Source organism: Eucalyptus grandis, chromosome 2, assembly GCF_016545825.1.
Source record: "Eucalyptus grandis isolate ANBG69807.140 chromosome 2, ASM1654582v1, whole genome shotgun sequence".
In the NCBI taxonomy this organism is placed as follows: Eukaryota; Viridiplantae; Streptophyta; class Magnoliopsida; order Myrtales; family Myrtaceae; genus Eucalyptus; species Eucalyptus grandis.
In genome coordinates this window covers 36,335,101-36,356,820 of record NC_052613.1, presented here as the reverse complement: position 1 = coordinate 36,356,820, position 21,720 = coordinate 36,335,101, and the positions used below count along the sequence as shown (strand labels likewise).

Below are 21,720 nucleotides of genomic sequence, written 5' to 3'. Positions count from 1 at the left end.
CATCCTTCACATAGCTGAAATGGAGCGGCTAAAAGTTTTGGACATGTCGTGTGTAAATATCAAAGACAAAGCCAGAACGTAAATAACATTCGCCTCACCAGAAGTCACTCACTTTAATACCGATCAGCTTTTCATTCACAGATGTTAATTTACTAGCAAATTGCTTGATAACAGCAACCTGCAAATGCAATAAGAAACCAAGCTCTGAATTTTGAACATGTATCCCGTGTCTTCGTCAAGAAACAACATATCCTAGAAGTAAAATGATGCATTGGACAATCAATTGCTCGAAGCATAAGCAATTAAATCACTTGAAACTCAGAGAAATTGCCCATCCGTTGCAAGAATTTTATAATTATCGAAAGTGAAAGACCGCTCAAGGCAAAGAGAGAACTTTTTCATGTAGCATGCATAGAAAATAACAATTCAAACAAATTTACGGCAAATGCGATAAGTTTTGAATAATCATAAGATTGGAAGATTCCAATGCGGTCAGGTAGCTGTACTTGGTCAACACCTATTACTCTGCGTGAATGCTCTAACAGTAAATAAGTTGGATTTTCTTGTCAAAGACATAGGGCTGCTTCTTGGAAGAGGTCTTCATCGGCAAACTTACTTTTAAAAATAAGCCCAGGCACGAACGCCACCGACCATTCCAAATAATTTCTTCATTGAAGTGATGATGATATTATGGCGAATAACTAGAAGAAAATGTCCGAATTTCAAATGACCATTCCTACGGCTGTAATTGAGTGAAATTACCATGAATGCACAAAAAAGAAAAGAGCAATATGATGTAATGTCTCTCTTTATATCTTGTAGTCAATAAATTATTCTCTTTTTAATCTTATAACGAATCATTTTCATTGATTGCGCTTCTTCCTTCAATGACTATTTAGAGAAATGCAAAGGTGAATAAATGGACCACACAAAAATTGGACCCAAAAAGAAGAGGGTTGAAATTGACAACTATCTACGATCACAAGCATAGAGATGACAGAGCATAACATGCAATTTTACGAGCGAAAAAACCAACAATAAGCATAACCTCAGTCAAGTCTTACTCTAGCTAGACAATTTTCACAAACTTAGGTTCCAGGCAAGACAAAACCTATGATGCCTATCAGTGCCAATCTTATTTTGAGACCAAGGTAACTCTGAAAACTATGCCTGACAGAGAACTCAATAAAGTTGATAACATTAAACATTGAGAATTAGATGACAGCAAGATTGGTTGATTAATTTGACAGAATTACGACCTTCCTCCGTGCTTCATTAGAGAAACTACACAAAAAATTTAGATGGGAGCAAAATTCAAAACTTGGATTACAAAAGAAGCAGAGAGATCTTGTATTCCCAACAGACCAACTGTTAATCCTCTTGAATTGAAGCCAAATCTTGGCACATTAGGGGAGCACCACACAAGTTTGTGCCAGTCAACATCAGCATTCTGACAATTTCCCCAGCAACAAAAGAGTCAAAGCAACTATTTAAAGATTCTGTGCATACAATCTTGTCTGCAGCTGAGGAATTAGAAAAAACCACACCACAAACTGCAGTCTGGATGAAGACCAACTCTTCAGACCTAGCGGCAAGCCACTTCCAATGAGCGTTACGAATTGCAGCAGATCCTTTGGCCTGCAGAGGAAGAGCAGAATCATAAGATATTTTCCTTGAGAAATAATTCTGGCAAGATCCCAGCATGATGCCACAAGTCATACCAAAGAGAAATATTATCTCCATTACCCACTATATAAATAATATTGCGTTCCAAAATTTTCCCAACTCTTCCAACCATTTCAATTACTTTCTTGGGCAACAAAAAGAGTTGACACTAGCTATCAGTAACAGATTTAACGGTCCAATCTTTAAACCTTTTTGTAAATTGATGATTTTATGAGAGGCTTATAATCCTTGTCCGAAAGTCTTCCAGACCATAAAAAATTACTAGAAGAAAGAACCCAAAACAAGAACATAGGGTTGGCTGATTGATCATGCTGTTTGATTTGATTGCTGCATGTTAGACAAATGCATTTGTTAAAAGCTTAACCTGACACGAGAGTATATCTAACGTATAACTTAGTGCACCCCTTGTGCAGAACTGATCCCTTGCGCACAACAGAATGTGGGACATAATCATGTCAATGAGATAACTAGGGAAATGATGACGAACAACATAACAGACGAGAATGCAGACAATATGCTAATTGTTCAGAAGAAATTCTTTCTAGATTCTGATTGTACCCCATGATCATTACCGGTGTCTTTCAAACAGCCTGTCAAAAGAAATAGCAGATACAAATCTACCCACCCTTTAAACTTTGCCGACCAGTGACTGCAGGGCATGCGTCTTTGATTCCACGAAGAAGAATATAAATAATTATCAAAATGAACAATTGACAAAGATTTCATCGAGTGCTACCCAGGACACAAAACGCCTTTATTTGTGTCCAACTAATCCATTCCTGAATCTTGGATGGTAGTAAAATGCTAGAATGGAAGGGTTGAGGTGCAGTAAATCTGTTTCCCCCATAGATCTTGATGTGCGCCACAGTATGCTCAGAAATGAGAGGATTGCGTGTGTGGAATAAGTGCTTTGTATCAGTACATGCGGACAGAAAGTTAATACCGAGTTCCTTCCTCTTCTGGTGAATGCTGCAAAAGTAATTTTCACATATCAGAGTCAGAGATATAAGGGAAACTAGTCAGGTACATTCCACAACTTAGTAAATGTATTTGAATGGAGTTTCCAGACTAAAACAGGAAAGCGGATTTAAAGCACCTAACTGCCATTGAGGAGCAGTCTCACATCCCTGGTCCCCCCCTTCAGCACCTTCTCCTAGACTTAATACTGGAGAGCGACGGTGAAGGAAGGGTACACAGACCTTTCCATAGGTCGCCGGGTCCTACCAACAAACTTCACTGATGTAAGTCCAATACAATCTGTGAGGTAAACAAGATTGAGAGAATCTTGGAGGATGAGACTGAGCATAGTGAGAACAAAAGAATTGGATGAGTGCAGAAAACTACTAGAATGCAAAAATAAGCTGAGAATCCAAATTCAAAGGCAAGAGAACGTTAATAGCATCCCAGATTTATGATCTTTTTGTTGGATTGATGAATTCATGTAAAGCATTTAAATGGATAGGGGAACTGATGCCAAATCTGTGAAGAGAAGTGACTATGAGTAGAAGAGTAGAATATGAGTAGTAAATGGGAAGATCATACTTGATTTTATTGAAAAATTTTGAGGTATAGAAATCTTCATGAGATCACATGTACGAACGAGAGTTTATTGTTATTCTGACAGACTTTGACAAATTTTATCCATGAAGGCACAAACCAAAGGAGGATGAACGAGGGAATGTACCAACCCTTCAGGAGATATCCTGTTCTAAATTCCAATGAATACTCCATAACCATAAAATCTGAACTGACAGCAAGAAGAATAAAGAAAGCAGTTGAAGACCATCACCTGGCCCATACAAATTTAAGTATTCATATGTTGCAAAAAAACAAGCCACCAAACACAATAATAAACAAAATTAATAAATCAAACACCGGACACTACAACCACCCAAGTTACTCAAATACTCTTAATGTTGCCCAGCCTCCAAATGCACCAATAACTCGCACAATAATCAGCCCTCACAGTCTCTTGCAAAGCAATCTCTCAATCTCACAATAGAATTCACAAATCTTATCAGAAAATTTATTGGCTCCGAAACACTCATAATGTAATTGACAAACATACTGCCACACAATATGTGAATCAGTGAAATTGATGCTCTTGGACTAGTGTGAAGTAAAGGACTGAGAAGAACTGTAAAATATGGACAGATAATTGAATTATCACACTTACTCATTCAAAAGGATAGTAAGGCCTGCTTGCTACTACTGGAAATGTGAAACTCAAACTGGGTCTCTCACCCACATTTGCTGTTCCCATGACCTGTGGGCGGCACCGAGTACAGCTGGTGCTGGGCCGCCCCTGGCGGCACTGGCATCCTCATCCTCCAATCGTTGCTGAACGCCTCCGATCAAGCCTAATTGGGGCTCTAATCCTCGTTGAACGCGAGAAAAGACAAATCTCTCGGAAATTCAGCTCGAAGTTCTGGAATGCGAACCGTCGAGTCCGATTCCGAGAAGTTCAGGACTTCCTTCAAGTCGAGGACCAAATCCTGCCTATTTTGCTTGAGTCTCAAACCTGCACCAGCAAAAAGCAAACAAAAACCGGGTCACGCGAAAAAGCAGAAGTCGAATCCTTAACAGTGTAGGAAGATAGACTAACGGAAAAAAAAAACAGAGTCCGAGGACGAATCGAATTACCCGGAAACGACGGAAAATCCAAATCCAAAGTAGGACACGAATTCAAACGCCCGGAGGATTCAGCAAAAGGGAAGGATTGCCCGATTCGTCGTTCACGAATCTTATTCCGCCGTCCGCGTGAAGCGCTAGAAGAAAGCACCCGGATGCTGAGATGTAGGGCTCGGTCGAGCTCCACTGGAGGCGAGCCTCGGATCTCGGCTTGTCGTCGCGGCGGTGTGAGGAAGAGGGAGATCGAGGTGAGGACGACGGAGTGGAGACGCGAAGAAGAGGTGGGCGGTTCGGGTGCAGACAACAAAGGGGGAAGGAGACGATGATGAGAGGGGGTATTCTTGGCACGCCTCTCTGGTTATGCCCAATAGCTTCAGCTTAATAACCTGCTAAAAATTTTGGGTCTCAAATACGAACCCCTTTTGAAAGAGCAGGGCTCAGATATTAAATTTACCTAATCTCTTCCATATAGAATATACGATTCCGAACTTCTCTTTTAAGGGGGTGCATGATAAAAATTATTTCTGTTCCACAAATGATTTTTCTGAACAGACCAATTTTGGAACATAAACTTGTTTGATAAGACTACTCAAATTTTCTATTTTTGGAATAGATTTCTATTCCAAAATAAAAAATGGTGGAGAAATCAGTTTCTAATTTTTCCCACTAAAAACCCTAATTTCACTCGGTCCTCCCTCGTACGTCTCTGCCTCCTCCTCCTCCTCCTCCTCCGCCTCCTCTGCCTCTTCTCTGCCTCCTCCTCCTCCTTCGCCTCTGCTCATCTCCTCGAGACATCGTCTTCTCCATTGGACACTCGGATCGTCTCCTCCATTGGACGCTCTCTGCCTCTCCTCTTGCTCATCCACATCTGCTCGCGAATCCACCCCCTCGCCACCCACCGGTCCCCACTTGTTGTCCGAGCACTCCTCGGCAACAGATCTCGCGCCTGCACCCCCGCCGCTCATTCCCCGCGACGCCGAAGCCCTCTCGCACAGAGATCCGAGCACCGACACCCCAAGCCGCTCCCGCTTCCGCTTCGTCTCACCAAAAGCCGCCATCGCCCGTGACCTCGGAACACCGCGCCCCCTCTCCTCATCCAACAATGAGCTGCTCGCGAATCCGCCCCTTCGCCTCATCCGAAGCCCTCCGCAACACACCGGAGCCGCTCGAGTTCGTCCGACGAGGCCCACGACCGTGAAGAGCGCAAAGCAGCGTAACTACCCTTCTCCTCCCTTCTCTCGGTTCGTGCCGATTCCTCTTCTTTTTCTCTCTCTATTGAGTGCTCTGCTGCATTGCGCTTTGGTCGCGTTGAGTTTGTGGCGGGAGCGATGGGCCGAGACGTCGGATTTGGTGCCGCGATTCTGGATGATCGGGGTTGTTATCGGGAGATTTTAGGCGAAGGAGTGCTTCGTTGCTCCTTTTGGAAGCTTTCGAGCTCATGTGCTGCGAATCGCGCACGTGCGGTTCCTTCATTCTCTCGCTAGCCTTTTGGTTCGGGATTGTCCACCGCGTCGCCTCCGCTTTCGTCGGTAGCTCGTGGACTCTGCGCTCGTGTTTCGTGGTGTTTTGTTGCTTCGGAAGCTGAACCGAATAAACCTAAAACTTCGTGAATGATGAAGAGGTCACTTTAGTGTCGCTCCGTGTTATTTGGTCTTGTGCAGCGTATACTGATGCTCACAAAACTGTGGGAATGTGATTGCGTCGCCGTTGTTGTTTTGTTAAAATGAATGAAAATTTTGTGCTTAGTATCTTAGTTGATCTCTCGCAATGGTGCCGACGAATGGAAAGTGTGTCTAAAGAATTCTTAATCTCGTTAATTTGATTATCTAATGGAAATTGGGAAAAAGATATTAGCTCATTTTAGCCGGTAACCTTGTAGACCATGTATATTGTTCAGTTTTGTACGCGCTGATTCCGTTTGCTAAAAACTTATAGGAGAAGGAAGCCCTGGCAAATGTAAATTTTTGCGATCTCTTAAGCCACATCTGGAATATGGGGATTTGGCTTGATGCCAGGAAGTGAATAGTTTATTCTTATTGTTAATAATATAATTGCTACTGCTATTATTCTCATTATTTTCATCATTGCTATTCTTTGTATTATACTAAAGCTGGATAGAGTCTTTAGTGATCTAGCTTTTAAGAGGACTGAAAGAAATTTAGGATTCATATAGTTTGGTTTTTCTAGCCGTATAAGTGATTTTCCTTCAATTTAAAGGAAGCTTTCGATCGAAACGAAGATGGGGATTTTGAGATCTGTATTATTAATTGTTTTCATTGGCTGAATGCTTTTTGTAAACCAATTACCTACGTAGTCCAATACTGGGATGATTATATTTGTACTTGGCCTGAAGTTACAAATGTGGATTGGCAATCAAATTTTATTGGAGCCCGTGTTATCTACTTCCTCCATCCGATTGATGCTATGACCCGCTTTTGTTAGGCCACCACCGTTTGTTTGCTTGGGTTCGATCCGATTGTATAAGCTTTCTTTTGCCATAAGCTTTCTTTGTTGTAATATTTAATTCACATCAAATTGTGACTGGTCTATGGATATAATTCTAACCATCATATAAATGTCATTGCAGCAGACACTTGAGCCGCTCGAGTTCGTCCGACGAGGCCCAGGACTGAATAGAAACTTTTCCTTATATGGAGATCCGGAGTACTCATGTGAACTTATACAAGATGAGGTTGTAGGTGATATATTGACCGAGGAGGAAATTGAGATAAATATGCTTAGAAAAAATATTGCCAATAAGATGGCAAGGGATCATAATATGCCGGAGATTTCATGAAATCGTGTTTTTAATTTTTGTAATGTATTTCTATTATTTTGTATTTGGGGATTTACAATATTTGCTTTTGTATTGTGATAATGTATTTGATGATTCCTATCTCAATTCTTGTAATGTGATGTTCTACTTGATGATTTCCCTTATTTGTAATGGTCCTTGTTACACTTCGTAAAATTCGCCGATTTTGTAAAATTTGCCGCAAATTACCCAATACACTTTTTTGTGTTTCTTTCTAAAACGATTGCTCGATATCGTAAACCGTGGTGGCGATCAACTTGACACACTAGCATGAAGGGGATTAGAATATGGTTGCCCGCCTTCATTCTACTAGAATTTTGGGAACCTTCTATCATGCTCAAGAATAATGCATATTGATCTATTTTTTCTATTGTATAGAGATTATTGATAAGTATATTGTTTAACCGTAATTACCTATCTACGTGGATGCTAAAGAATTTTGTGTAAAAATTTAGAAAATTTGATATAACATCTCTTACTTTGTATTTTTTTTTGCAAAAAAGGGAGACTTTACTAAAAAAAAAAAAAAAGTCATACTTTGTATTTGGGTCAATGGTTTCATAAGCATATGAAATTTGTAATAATGTACATCTCATTTGCTCCAAAAAAAGAAAAATTGTTTTAAGAAATAGAAATTTTATTCAGTTATCAAATAAATTTCTATTTCAAACAAAATTTTGTATCGTTATCAAACATTTTTTCCTCGAAACTCGTCCGTAAATGAAATACAAAATTCATTTCTGTTCTTAAACTATTTCTGGAATAGAAATGTTGTCATGTGGGCTATTTCTAGAACATAAATGTTGTCATGTGGGCCACCATCACTCGATTGACTCCAATTCAACTCGCGGAAATTTGCGGATACAGAGCCAATAGTAGCCGTTTTTTTCTTGCATCGCTCCTCCAAAATCCCAAGTCCAAGTGACTATGAGTTTTGGGCCGGGAGGGGAGGCATTTCTAAAAAAATTCGAAATAATGGACCACCTAGGGTTTGGCTAATGGATTGTTAAGCTTAGACTTAACTCGGGCTCTCCCAAACCCATACCAATTCGCGACTTAGGTTCAAGTTCTTAACATGCAATTGATTTTCAATTATGAGTCTCCACTAATCTATTTTTTGGTGAGTCGATTAGAAACCCTAGTAAAGTAACGGGAGATTCACTTTACTCCTACGAACCAGCGATTTTGGTATGAGGACTTGATTATGCTAGATTTCTCTAACGCCCTTTCGGTACCATTTCTTTTATTTTAAAAAAAGGTTTTGCAGGCAGCTTGAATTGATTTTAAACTAGTTTCCTAACATGTGAGGTGTTCATGCAAGTGCGCAAACCATCAATTTAACACCAAAGAAAATAATTAAATAATGCAGGACTTACCTCAAAGCAACAAAAGCATCTGCAGTGTTAAATTAAAATCCACATCAACAACCCTAGATATGGTTTCTAATTAACAAGCAATTACTCAATTTTTGTTTTCTCTTTTTCAATGAAAATATAGTCCATATGCAATGCAATGCTTTTAATCTAATATGAAATGATATGGCATGGCAATATGTCATAAACTATATGAATGAATAAGAATTTTTGTGATTTCTTAATGAACATGCAATAATTAAATATGCAATCTAAATTAACCAAAATGACTTAATTCTAATGACGTGCAATGCAATGCAATGCAACGACGTATAAAATTATTTCAACTAAAATGACATGCAACATGCAATTTAATATGCGAGGTATATGTCACGTGACATTTATTAAATGACCTAATCTAATGACGGGCAATTTCTAATTAGAAATGAACCTAACAATAATCACTAAATGACGTGCATTTCATGGACCTAATTCTATATGACATGGGTATTTTTATTTTCCTAACAAAACATGCAATTTATCTAGGAGAGATTATCTACCTATAATTGATAAACATGCAACCCTAACATGCAATGATATGCAAAGAATGTCTTAATTCAACATGATATATGCATGATAATTTTTTTGTGTTTTTTTAATATTAATTTCGGAATTAAAATTTTCACATGCAATTCAAATAATGATAAAACTAACATCCTAAATGAATATGCTTTTTCTTTTGGTTTTCTTTTCCATGATTCAAAATAAAGTTCTTATTCTAAATATAAAAGATAAAAACGTAATCCTAATTCAACATTTTTTGGATTTTTCTTTTTACGAAAATAAGATTGACTCAACCAACTTGACGACAAAGAAATCAAACAAGATAAGATTGATATCCAAAATCGACGAACCATATATCGCGCATGAGATAGGGTTGGCCAATTTTAAATTAAATCGCGAATCGAATCTCGGGCCAGATTGGATTGTCGATTTTTAGAAGTGATTGCGAGTCGGATTTCGGACGAAAATCGGACCGACAATTCCTAATTTGAGGGACTATTTCATGTTGGAATCTCAATCATACATCAAGAATAGTTCTACTAAAAGACAAGATAATAATAATAATAATAATAATAAAGAAATAAAACCACATAATCTGATTTTCCTTCTTTTTATTGTTTTTTCACCCACGACTTGGCAGCCTCGTGGTGGGTCACCGTCGAAGGTTGCAATCGTCGGAGCTCTGGCGAGGAGGACCAGCAACGAGCAGGGGGACGTCGGACACCGGGCGGACCGACAACAACAACAGGTCGCGGGTGGCGAGCTGCAAGCGACGGGTCGCTGGTCGGAGCGGAGCGAGTGGAGCGGCAGGCAGCTTCGCTCGGAGGAGGCCTGGAGCGGAGCTGTTGGGCGTCGGGGCAGAGGTGGCGCGAGGATCGAATCGGGGCGCGAGCGTCGCGGCGCGGAGCGAGGGTGGCGTTAGATCTAGGTCTTCAACGAGGCTCGGCACCGGCGAAGATCTGCAAGCGGAGACAAAACAGGGACAGCAACAGCGTCGTCGGAGCAGAAGGGCCGCGATCTGGCTCGGGTCAAGATTCGGGGGAGGTGCAGCAACAGTCGGCACAGGGAAAGAGGCAGCAGGAGGTTCGCGGGTTGGTGGGACAGGCTCCGTCGATCGGCGATCGGGGCGGCGCGGCGGTGTCGGGACAGGAGCACCGGAGCTTCAGACCTGCAGGCGGGGAGATCCCGACGTCTGGACCACGGATCTGTCGTGGCGGTGGCTCCACGAACGGATCGGGGATGGGCGACACACAGTGGTGCTCTGCGTCGGGGTGATGTGGGTCGTCGGAGCTCGCGGGCGAAGAATGGTGGCTGCGACGGCGCGGAGGAGGGCGGCTCGAACGAGGGGCGGCATCGCGAGCTTCGGGCGGACTGGCGAGTGGCTCGGACTCCGGCGCCGGCATGGCGTCAGCAGGGACAGGGGCGTGGGCACGGTAGGCAGCGGCGAGTGGACCAATCCGCTGGGAAGAAGAAGAACATTGTTCTTCTTCTCCTCTTTTTAATTCTTTTCTCTCTCTTCCTGTCACTCTCACGTCCTTTCCTTTTTCATTTTTTTGCTTTTTTTTCTTCCTCGACCAAAAGAAACCCTAGCGAAAAGGCCCCCTTTCTCATGCCGTACACTGCCCTTTTATAAGCAAGTATAATGCGATCTTCTTAGAATATTTCGAAAATTGCCCATAACCTCCGAATCTCAAAATCATTTTATCTCATAATATTCTCCTTATCTCCTAAATATTTTCTACTGATTTTTAAAGATAAGATCACAACCTGATTTTCTTAAATTCCAAAATCATTATTTCAAATCTCAATTTCAGAAAATGGGCTCGGGTTAACTTGTTCCTTTCGTGGGCTTAATCCAATTAATTTGAAAGCATCTGCCACCGGTCCAAAACGGCAATTAAAATAAAATGCACCTAAACTATATGCTATATAATTAATTTTTTTTTTTTTTTTATAAAATTAAACCCTAATTTTTAATGACTAAATGTGCCGTTAAAATTTAGGTGTCAACAGCCGCCCCTCTTTGAAGATGAGCTCAAGAGGTTGCCTTCAAAGACAAATTGAGACCTAAATTTTGACTATGCACATGCACTGATTTTTTTTTTGTTGGAAAATGAATTCCATTTTTTAATACAATTTATATGATGCATGGAAATGCTAATGCAAATGCATGATGTCAAAGGAAAGAATGTACCTACAATTACTTCCCAATTAATGCGGTAAAGCATCTTGAGGTACATGATAAATCCCTATTTACTCCACAAGTACCCAACTCTCACTCAGGTTCCTTGAAAAGTGTAACAGGCAATAGATTGAGACATCTAGATCCAGACTGAGATGTTAAGATTTAAAAAAAAAAAAACTCGAAATACCTAGATTCAGACTAAGGTATAATGAGAAGGATTGACAAACATTCACATCAGAGTGAAATGTTTGAATGAAAATAATCAAGACATCCAGGTCTAGACTGAGATGTCAAGATTTTTGTACTCAAGATACCTAGATCCAGACTAAGTATAATGAGAAAGGTCGAAAAAACATTCACATCCAGAGTGAAATGTTTAGACGAAAATAATCAAGACATCCGGGTCCAGACAGAGATGTCATGATTTTAAAAGCTCAAAATACCTAGATCCAGACTAAGGTATAACGAGGAAAGTTGAAGAACATTCATATTCGAGTGAAACGTTCAACGAAGAGAATTGAGACATCCGTTCCGACCGAGATGTCAAAATTTTGGAATGCAATTTGTATGCAAATGGTAAAGGAACCTACGTGGAATATCTTACATTCAAGGAGGGCAGAGTGATTCAAGATAGTTGGTGTTACATGTTCAGGACCCGTACCTTTCTACGGTCGTCTAGTAGAGCAACAAGGTTTTGTAAGGAAACTACTTTCCTAGGACCCGTACCTTTCTACGGTCGCCTAGTAGGGCAGTGTTTGGTTGTGTCTAGGACCCGTACCTTCTACTACGCCGCCCGAATGGGAAAATTGCTTTTCCATGACCCATACCTTTCTACGGTCGCCTGTTAGAGTAATAAATATTGTCTAGGATCCGTACCTTTCTACGGTCGCCTAAACATGGATTCACTTTCCAAGACCCGTACCTATCTACGGTCGCCTGGATAAGGAATCATTTTCCAGGACCCGTACCTTTCTACGGTCGCCTGTTAGAGCAATAAGGTTGTTTAGGACCCGTACCTTTCTACGGTCGCCTAAACTGAGGTTTTACTCGGTTAGGACCCGAACCTTTCTTCGGTCGCCTAACGTTGCAGCATATATTATCTGACTAGGACCCGAACCTTTCTTCAGTTGCCTTAATCAAACTGAATCTGGAGAAAAATCTTTGGGGGACAACTCCATCGAGTGTCGATTAAAAGGGACTCTGGGCTACGAAAGCATGCCGGGTCAATATAAAGGGACATCGGGCTACAAAAGCATGCCGAGTCAATAAAAAGGGACTCTAGGCTACAAAAGCACGCCATGTCAATATAAAGGACATCGGGCTACAAAAGCACGCCGAGTCGATAAAGAGAGACTCTGGGCTACGAAAGCACGTCAAGTCATGAAAAGGAACACCGGGCTACAAAAGCACGCCGGGTCAATGAAAGGGACTCTGGGCTACAAAAGCACGCCAGATCAATATAAATGACAGCTTGACCGAGTCAAGCGTCGATGCACTTGAGAGAGAATACTTGCACAATGACAAGTATTTTAGAGTATGGTAGGGATATACTTACATAGTGATATCTCTAATTCTTGGGGATATGTCTTTTGGTATTTAGATATCCTGTGGAAGTCTTTCACCTCATGGTGGAGGTTTCTCATCTCCTAATATTATGAAACACTCTGAAAGGAACTTGAATTATATCTCAGACATGATTTAGAGCAAAAATGATATGTATTCATCAAAGAGATAGACAATCTAAGCTACTCTAGAATGCACATTTCAAAATTCAGTGAGGTTTTCATCAACTCAATCGGGGTTTATGCATAATGACCTTTGCATCACCCAAATTTCCATTGGAGAGAATTATCATTCAAGACAATCTTCACTCATGACATGGATTTCTTAAGAATAGTAAATGAGAGACTTTTAGTTAGAAAGGACTTTTCTCACTCTCATTTAGAATGGCTATTTTATGCGAATCACTCAATTTCATCATATTGATATGGGTCCAAGTATTCTCGCAAGCGGTACGATCTTACCAATCTGAGAGGTCTTTAATAGGGACCATAATGTGGGCTTGGTCAACGGCTTAACAAAAGGACTCTTTGAGTCAAAGCTATTGAATGAACAGTCTTGTAATCATCTCCGGGTTTACAAGTCAAGAACCCTGCAAAATGAAAAAGAAATAATATTGCTCATACTTCTTCGAGCGATGCTTATAAACATATGAACTCCTACGTTAATTCAAATGCCTTAATCTGAAGAGACTTTGTAAGGGACGTGACGTAGGTTGGGTTCATGGGTTGAGAAATGAAAGGATCATTAGGCTCAAAATGTGTGTAAAATGTGAGAGTTGATGATCATCTTGGCATTACCACCAGTTTTCTTTTTCACTATCGGGGATTGTCTTCATGAAGTGCCCCATTGATTGTAAAAACTCAGCATTCGAGTTCTTTGACTATTGCTCCATTGGGATTCGATTCTTGTAATTGACAGTCACCTATCTTGACTCTTTTTTTTTTCATCTAGGGGCATTGGCCTTGCTTTTACCAAGCACTCAGTTTTTTTTATGCCCCATAGTTTTCATTCACTTTTTTCACTTCTTTTCATGAGTATTGGCCTTGCTTTTACCAGGCACACTGCTTTTTCATGCCCTTTAGTTCTATTTTGAATTCAATTCTTGCGCATAATGCATCCATCAAACAATTACACTTTGAATGACACTTGAACTTTTCAGGAGTCTTCATCTACCTTTTGTCTTGCCCCAGTGTGGGGGATAATCATCAACTGGGTTTAAAAGAAATGAAATTGTAGGCTCAAGTGGGCTATGCAAATGATATAAGTGTATATGATAGAGAAAGAAATGCTCTTCATCATCCTAAGGCACTTAAATTAACACATGAATTCAATGAAATAGCATGACTTGAAGATTGATGTAAGTGAGAGCAAGAAAATTTCAATTCATTTTCCTCACTTCATGATGCAATTTTATCTCTTAGTTGCCCCGATGTGGGGTGATTCTTGACAGGGGTGATTTGAAAAGAATATCCATAAGTGTATGGGCTCAAAAGGGTTAAGCAATGGATCACCTGTAGTGTTTGGGATAGAGAAATGAATTGCCTCTCATCATTTCGGTTGCCGTACCTCTTGCAAGAGAACTCTTTACCTTATGGATATGAACCTTCCTACACTCATCTCACAAGTGTATGAACATGGGACTGTGTATATGATAGGATTTGCCTTTCATCATCCCGACTCGTCTCATTTAGTATGCTCAATCAATTCCACATCATTCATCAAATTAGTCCATCTTGACGTTCCTTAGTGGAATTGGTGGATAAAACATGTAAGAGTCATCATGCAAAACCCCATTTTTAAAAAAAGAACTCAACAGCTTTAAGCATGTCAACTTCAAACAGTTTTCTATACTGCAAAATGGTTTTAAGCATTCATTCAAGGATTCCTCTATAATGGGAATTGCCTTAGCAGTTGACGTCTTTGGATTGTCCCTATCATTCAAGACTGAAAATCCACTTTTACCCCTGCATAAGAGAATGTGCATTAGTATGATACTATGCAACATCAAAGTAAATTCAAATTGCACATCCATTTTGGCTCGGGTTGAGACTTTATCCCAGTCGGGTCATTACCAAAACCTGTCATGCCCCTAATTTGTCAACTCTTCCACCAGGGAATAATGGTCCTCTTTTACTTGCCCCAAATTTGTTTTTTTTTTTACTGCAAGTGCGCTCTAAGCCCGTTGATCACAAGTCAAGTTTATGATCGTTAAAACTTGATACGCTATTTTTCAGATATCCCTTGTCATAAAAAGTTATAGAATTATGCACTGAGACAAGAAGCAAATGAGTCAGACAAACAAACAGGTTTAATCTACTACAAGCTTTGGGAAAATGTTTTTTTTTTTTTTTACAATGAAATGCTTTTTTTGTTTTCGAAAAGGTTTTTGGGAGGAAACATAAGAAAGCCCAGCCCTCAGGATTTCTCCGTGGATGATATTTTCTTTCATGGTTGGATATCGTCATTGGACTGGTTTGGAGTACCCCATCATGTCCTCAAAATTTGAAATAAAATTGTAATTTCATTGAATCAAATCAAATGAATTACATTATTGGAATGAAAATTGTGATTCCTAACCCCCTAAAAATCGAAAACGATTCCTAGAAAGCGAAAACAATTCCTAAAAAGCAATAATAATTCCCACACAGGGGAGATGTAACCGAGCATGCCCTTAACTAAACAAGGAAAGTGAGCTACTTAGGACCATGAATCATGTATGCTTGAGTTCTTCACCCTCCTTGCTCGTGTGATGCGAACCCTTCAAGTCAGAGATTCTTCCTTCTAGATATGTCACTAGTCTCTTCATGGTGGCATCAAATTCAGCTACCTCGGGAAAATGAGACGATTCAAAAGTTCTCTTGGCTCTCTTCTTCGAGTCGCATTGTTATTGAAGATGGAGTACCTATGTCATCGCAGCCTTTTTGCTTGATGAGAAAAGTCACAAAGTGCAGACAATTCATCGACTTGACTTTGGTGGTGTGCAATTTGCTTGTTCATATTGTCAATGATACGGTCCAAAGACCTTGTTTCGATCCGCCATTTTAGCTCTCGACCGTGTACAGATGGGTGAGCGAGATCGCTTCATAATCACCTAATCCAAATGAATGAATATATAAGTACAATGTGCAAATAAAGAATCAACCCATGACAATGATCTATCAACTTTTTTTTTTCATCATTTTTTATGAAGAGCTCTTACAAGGAGGGAATTTCCTAAAGAGAGCTAGAAAAATAGACATCCTAGTAAAATCAAATTTCCTAGACATGAATTAAAAACAAATTTTCCAAAGTTTTTTTATTTTCCAAATGATTTATTGCATGGCAATTTCCTCATTTCATTCTTGAAAGGAATTAGATCAAATGACTATCCTAAATTGTTATGGACAAACCAAAAGCATGACAAAATAAATTGCATGGTATAGGGATAGAAAACTTACTTTACCCAGAAAAAATCGACGGCAATCACATAGACATGCGCATGGTAAGTGGCTCAATTTCTAATCTATAAGGCTTATCAAGGTGAAGCCACAAGGATGATCAGACTAGCCACGGGCTTGTGGACTATGTCGGGTCCTCATGACTCCGGCTTGGTCAAAGAGCCGACCCGAGTCGCGGGCATGCGGACCGAGGTGGGTACTCTTGACACCATGAAAGAAATTTTGGGATTAAGATGGGCGACTCGTACCGCGAGCATGCGGTCGAAGTGGTATCCATCTCAATACCATCATAAATAATCCTATGCGGCCCAGGTTCGGCGGCAGGTTGTGTGTGCAAGAGTGTAGTGAATGGACCTAGACTTAGAACCATGGAAGGAGAGTAAATTTCCTGCAGGTATGCATCCCACAGTGGGCGAACAACCCCGTTCAAGCCCTTCAAGGACATCCTTTTAGCAGAAAACCACTCAGCCTTTTAGTTCAGAGCCTAGAGACACTTAGAGATGCCAGGATAGAAACGTTTCTAACCTACCCAAGCTGCATTTCTTGAAGGATCCTACCAGGCTGGAGAAGAAGAGGAAATTAGAAAGCCATGGAGAGATTTTCACAAAGCACACACTTTACTTCGGGGGACTCGCCCAAAACATTACACCCTCCTTGCCTTATATAGGCAATAAGAGGTCACAAGGACACACACAGGGGACCTAGCTCACGGGTCTAGATAAAAATAAAGGGCACCGAAAACTTTCGGGAGGGAATTATTCGCACACCATGAACAATAATCGTACGTGAACAGTATTTCCCTAACCTAGTGCTACAAAAAAGTGAACAGTGAATTGCTACAGTGAAATTGTATGGACTCAACGGTCTCGTCCGTCACGAGCATTGTAGCTACAAACTGAGTCATCTGAGCTGTCTTCTAAGAGATGTGCCTCGTATTTCTGTTCAAGGGCTTCAAGGTCTTCAGGTGAGAGGATTTGATTCAGCCTTCGTGATGAGGATGCTTGTTCATGAGCCCTATGTGATGCTTCTTCTTCAGCTTAGTTTGTATTTTCATCTTCTTGAGGGTCAGGAATTCTTGGCTGAGGCCAGTTGGATGGCTCTGCATAGAAAGATGTGTCAATGCTTTGAAATTGTTCGTAGGGATCCTGGGACAGAGGTCCTCCAAAGCGTGCATAGGGGTCCTGGGTGGATTGGACAATGTCATCTTCGCTTGTCATTTCAGGCTCTTGGGACGATGAGGCTTGTATGTATTGTCCGAATGCTTCCTTAGCTTCCGGTGCTAGGTCATAATGATCCCACGTAGTGGGTGTATTATTCCAAACATCTTCGGGAATGGTCTTGTTTTCCTGGCACAGGATTCTCTAGAGTTCTCGATATTCATATTTACAAAGTTGAACAGATCTAGGATAAGATTTGTAAATCCGGGCTTCTCAGCTATTCAAGTTAGGTTTATAGGATGTGGTTCCTTTTTCTAGTGGTGCATCGAGAATACTACCATTATTTCTGCAAAATTCCAAGGATGTCGGAAAAACAGGATGGTATGAACCTCGGGATTTGGCGTCATGGATCTCAGGTTCTTTTTCCAAGTCTTGTTTCCAACATGTAGGATGATAGAACCAATTTAGAAATTCTAAAAGATGTCTATCGCATTCTTTTTCAATGTTTCTTCCGAGCAGGAATATCCTTGTGAGGTTGGCAATGAATCTTCTAGTTGGAATTTCAAAAGCTATTAGGTACTTATTGGTTAAGTACCACAATAACGTTTTGAGTGATCAGGAAATCATCTTCCTTTCCGATAAGAGGATGAATGAATGGATAATTCATATTTAACCCAAAAGGATAAAGAATCGAACCTCCATTGAATCTCGAATAGGTCTCGTGTGGCTTTGCCACATGAGGTTCTCCAGTTCGAACAAGACTGCTGTCTAGATTTGCTTGAATAATCTCCTAGGGGTATTTCCAGCTTTGTGAATCTCTCGATGTTCTCAATTTTGTATTTCACTCCATGATTGAGCATATGGAAGGCAAGTCTCTTGATGTACATATTGATCTCGACTGGTGCTTTTGGCCTTGATAAGAAGTCAGCAAGTACATTCTTCTTTCTAGGAATATGCTTAGTTTCAAATGAGTATTTTGAGAACCATTCAGCCCATCGAAGCAGTTGGGAATTTGGAATCTGTTTCTGTTTAAACTTGGTCATCTGAGGGAAAGATGCCATGTCTAATTCCACCAGAAAGTGATGGCCGATGAGATGCAACTCAAACTTTTTTATTCCATTTTTGACTGCTAAGATTTCTTTGAAAGTGGAATGGTAATGCATTTCAGTTTGGGAAAACTTTCCACTTTTATGAGCACAAAGGAGTCTCTTACCATCAATTTCTTCAAAAGAACAGCTGCCCAAAGATTCATCACTAGCGCGCTTGGAGAATCCTTTTGCCCGTTGATGGTATTTGTAATGGTGGGAGATTCTGCATAATCTCTTTAAGTTCAGCGACTGCTTTGGTCTGAGCTTTTCCCCAAGGTGGGGAATTCTTCTTAAGCATGGATTGCAAAGGAATCAGAAGCTTTGCAATGTTTGGGACAAAAACCCTGAGATAATTAATTATCCCAAGAAATTGCTGAACTTGCTTTGTTGTGAAGTTGTCCTGAGGAAACTTCAATAATTCTTGAGCGATATGTGGCCCTGGGTAGTATGTACCTTTGTTAAGGTGTATACCAAGAAATTCGATTTCTATCTAGGCAATATTCATCTTCCTTTGGGAAAGCATAATACCATGTTTTTTCACGATTTCTACAACCGCTCAAGGAGTTGATATGTGACTGCTCATCAGATCAGAGCAAAATATCGTCAATGTATACGGCTGCACTCGATATAATTGGTTGGAAGATGCGACACATGGCCTTTTGGAGAAGGGATGGTGCTACCTTTAAGCCAAAAGGAAGAACTTTCCATTGGAAGTGCTGGTTCGGGATACAAAATCCTGTTTTGGATCTGTCTTCAGGATGGATGCCAAATTGCCAAAATCCGGCTTTGAGGTCGAATTTGGAATAGATGTGGGCCTTGGTTAGACCACTAAAGAGAGAATCTCTATATGGTAAAGGGAATTTATCATCTTGGAGGAAAAGATTGAGAGGTTGATAGTTGATCACCAGTCTCATTTTTCATCTGTTTTGCTCGACGCGCTTATTGACATAAAAGGCTTCACAAGCCCATTGTGAGTCGGAAACTTCAATAAGGCCTTGTTGCAAAAGTTCCGAGCATTCCCTTTGAGCTAGAACCAAATGTTCGGCTTCATTCCCATGTGGCTCGCCCGGTTGGGTTTATGTCTTCATTTTTCTTGAAAGGAAGGCGAACAAAAAACTCTGGGTTTTCCCATAAAGGATGAGAACACTTTTGAGAGAATTCTGCATGGGATTCTGAACAGAATTCTAACAACTTATGCATAATCGGATCTAGTAGACTCATTTGGATGGAAAAGAGTCTTTGGATATTAACAAACTCGAGAATTGATCTTTATATCTAAGACATTTTCCAGAATGATGCGAAGCCGAGATTTGAGTCATGATGTCCCACCCAATTATCGGGTCTTTATTGGGAAGGTTAGATAAAAATCTTTGCAGTTATGGAGCACTCAAGGGAAGAACTGACAGTTACAAGAGTGGTTCTGACATTGGTGGAGAAAGTATCTCCTGACGCAGAATTGAAGTATCGGATGTAAGGGGTCCAGAATTCTTCAGGAAGAACTTTGGTGTCTAGAATTGAACAAGTTGCTCTTGTGTCAATGAGAGCAATAACAGTGATAGGTTTGGCAAACTTTGATGTGAGGATTTTTACGGGGAAGTGTGGACAGTGAGTTTGACTTGAAAATATGTCAAGATTTGGTTCTGGGGATGATGGTGATATATGGAATATATCTTCGGACTCGAGTCCGACTCGCCACCGGAAGTTTGGTAAGAGGGAATGGCACAAAGAGTTTGTTCGATGGTTCTTCATCGCAGAGAATAAGGATTCAATATCATCATTTTCGAGAGAAATAACTATTTCATTCTCAATGTGATGGATTAGATGATTGACCTTTTCACTTGGGGACAATTTTTGGCAAAATGTCCTTTATGATTGCAAATATAGCAATGGTTTGATTTTTGTGGCTTGTGCGATCCTTTCTTTTGCGTAGGTATCGCCATTTCTTCTTTTTCCGGAAATGCTTGGAGCCATGTTTGGATTTCTTTATCCAAAACTTCTTGTAGTGTTTTTTCTTCCGGGAATACTTGCCACATGTACCATCACAGTCTTTCTTGGAGCATTTAATTTTCAGCTCATGACGGGAGCAAGCTGATTCGAGGCGTTTGTCATATGTGATGTATGTTCGAACCATCCGGCGTTTTAAGCATAATTCTTCTAGGCATAGATGGATTTCTTGCTGTATTTCTCCCAAGGGAATATCTTGTACTCGCCTTTGTTTTCCAAAGAATGATCTTTCAACCATCTGGGATAGTTCTTTCGGGATGGAAGTAAGGAAAACATGCTTCAGATTTGGGTCTGCTCCAACTTGATAAAGGTTTGAAGCATTATTCAGTAATGCTTATCAAGATGTTTCCTCTGGAGGGAGCAACATCGTCTTTCGAAAAACTCTCTTCTTTTTATCTCTATGAGATCACCAGGTTTTCCCATTAAAAAAAGATATAAGAGAGTGATAGCATGGTTGAAATTAGGTGACATCAGAAAATGGATCTGGTCTTGTTCTGAAAGTGATTGCCACCAGAGCTTCAAGCTTCCTGTGAATCTTGTAACGAAATTGTACAAGACGTCATTCATATCATGGTTGGTGATAGACTAGGTATTCAGCCAAGTATGAAATTCTTCAAGCCTTATCGGCCATTTGTGGTAAGGAATATCATCAATGGTGAAGAATTGTTTTGATGCTATGGACACATGCTGAGTATGATTGCTTGTCTAACCCATTTCTAGGTCAGAATAATTTGATTCCATATCATCATCTGGGGAGTCAACCATGAATATTGATGAAGTTACTGGTGCAATAGGGAGGGTATCAACTGTAGGAATTGAGAAGGATGAGGAAGAGGAGAGGGATACTGAGGATTCTGTTTCAGTATCATGAGAAGTTTGCTCTACTGGGAGCAGAGTCTATTTTTTTGGATTGAGAGGATCAGGTTGTTCAGGCTGTTGGATAACAGAGTCAGGTTCCTGGGTGCCTAAATCCTTTAGAAAAGATTCTAATGGATTTGATAGCATCACCTGATCTGGCCTTTCTCTTATAACAATGGAACTTGATCCTGTTGGTGGTATTTTTTCTTTCCCCTTTTCCTTCTCTAGGGCTTTGAGGCGATTTCGTATGTCTGCCATATCCGGTTCTCTTCTGTAAGGATCTATTGGAATGGTGGCAAAAATGGATGTTTGTGGCGGTGGGGGTAAATACCCGGTTTTAACAAGAGGTGCCAATGGGTCAAACGGTCTGAACCTTCCTT

At 40.5% G+C, this 21,720-nt stretch overlaps 1 long non-coding RNA gene across 1 annotated transcript; it reads right to left on the bottom strand.

The window, feature by feature from the left end:
- Nucleotides 1–1,324: 1,324 nt before the first annotated feature.
- LOC120290202 lies at nt 1,325–4,709 on the bottom strand. Its single transcript, XR_005548047.1, has 4 exons — nt 4,330–4,709; nt 3,863–4,207; nt 2,312–2,655; nt 1,325–1,638 (listed from the first exon to the last, which is right to left on the bottom strand). It is a non-coding gene; the product is annotated as an uncharacterized LOC120290202 (long non-coding RNA).
- Between the last annotated feature and the right edge of the window lie 17,011 nt (nt 4,710–21,720).